This window comes from Halyomorpha halys, unplaced genomic scaffold (genome assembly GCF_000696795.3).
Source record: "Halyomorpha halys isolate HHAL.00 unplaced genomic scaffold, Hhal_1.1 Scaffold62.1, whole genome shotgun sequence".
NCBI lineage: Eukaryota > Metazoa > Arthropoda > Insecta > Hemiptera > Pentatomidae > Halyomorpha > Halyomorpha halys.
In genome coordinates this window covers 682,320-684,325 of record NW_027116333.1, presented here as the reverse complement: position 1 = coordinate 684,325, position 2,006 = coordinate 682,320, and positions in this window count along the sequence as shown.

Genomic DNA, 2,006 nt, shown 5'->3' with positions numbered 1-2,006 from the left:
GAATGAGGAGGGAATACAACAGCATTCATAATAGCAATCGATATATTTATAAATTATATTATAATTTCAAAAATAACTGAAAATGGAATACATCTCATTTATTAATTTCATTAAATGATATACGGAATATATTATAAAATGAAAATGCTTCTTTACATTCCGTCATTAAAAAAGATTGATTAGGCGGTATAGTAAACAAAGAAAACGCAATGAGTGTAAACTTAATTTAACTTGTGTTCAGGTTTTTTTTTTTAAATTTAATTTTTACAACTCATTATCAACAATAATGGAATCTACTAAAGTTTAAGATTTACCATTTTCTATCTATCTGACAAGATTCAATTAAAGAATGAGGTATCCACTAATTCAGCTACCCTAACTGTCAAAATTATTAGGAAATCACTTAGGCTTTTATTTTTTACCAATTTATCGATTTTTTAAGTTGTTACCCTTTTTTTATGTTAAAAGATAACATAAAACCAAAATAATCGTACTTTATTAACATGATATCGAAAATGTATTCTGAAATCATAATTTCTTATCAATTTTTTACATTTCTACTTATCCTGAATACGTTTTTTGTGTTCCAAATATTTCTAAGGCTTGTAATATTTTTTTTTCTTATAAAAGCTAAACCTTGGTTTAGAAAAAAAGTTGTCATAAGGCGTTCCCTACTAGGACTTAGCTACTGTACTATTTCACTGACGCTTTAGAAACCTATCTCCAGTTTCCTGATCTCAATGTCATTGAAAATTTGTAGACCTGCTGTAAAAGAGAAGTCCTACAGGTACTCGCTGTAGGCCCTTGCAAAATGGAAACCCCACTTCGTAAGGTATGCTTTGCGGTCATGAAGTAGTATGCCATTCCTACAGGTATTCACTGTGTCATATCCTAACTAAAGAATAAAGGGCGTAGGAAGGAGGAGCGCTTCAGAGAACACAAAGTGAAATAATATTTCGATATATATCTCAAAAATAGAACTAGAATGTACTGGTCCATTATGTATATTATCACTCACTGGCTCCTAAGAAGGAGAAATACTTGGAGGAGATATTTAACCTTTGGTTTGACAATTTTATGCTAAGTTATCTCTCTGATCTATTGAATGTCATCGAGTGAGGCAACGATACACGTAAAGTGATAATGTATTAATTGAATCAATAAAGATTTCAATGGAATCTTTATTGATTCAAATAATACATTTTAGTATATTACAACTTATGGCATGGTTATTTCATTTGTATAATCAGAGAATTTGCAAGAAATGGTATATATTTAGTTTTGTATTTATTTACCATTCAAAAAAACCTTTCGAGTGCCTTCTCAAATCTGATTAAGACATCTTACAATATGGAACCCTCAGAGCTAGTACTAATTCGATATCATTTGGATATCCCAGTGGTCATACCACTCTGGCGTTGGAATTGTTTGATGACGATATGTTCAATTACAATATGTTACTAGGAAAACCAATGCATCTCCTCTCTTTTCATTCTCGAACTCCTGAGAAAGATCTTGGGCTATTTGCACAAGACATTTCATGATTCTCCTGATCATTTTCACCAGTCGAGTCAGTTTTTCGGGTATACCTATCTCTTCCACAACGTAGTAGAGTTATTCTCTATCTCGACACAATTAGAGCCTCTCTTTAAGCTAAAATGTTGAGAGACCTTCTGACACTCGAGGCTTTTCGCTGATATCATTCTCTGGGAAAAAGGTTGGTCCATAATGAAGCAGCCAGCCTTTTCTGAAACCAGCCAGATATTTACCCTGGAGTCCATAGGTGCCAATAACACTATTACTTTTGGTTCTTATATCTATTAAAAATTAAAAAAGGCAATTTACTTCCACTTGTCAAATACACTTTATTTGAGGATGCTTAATTGAAAATAAAATATATGTAACTAACAAAAAGAAAATAATCGGAGCTCTGGCTAATAACAAAAAGCTAAAACAAAACCTATGTTCTTTATATAACACAAAATTAACTACTAAAATTACAGCTT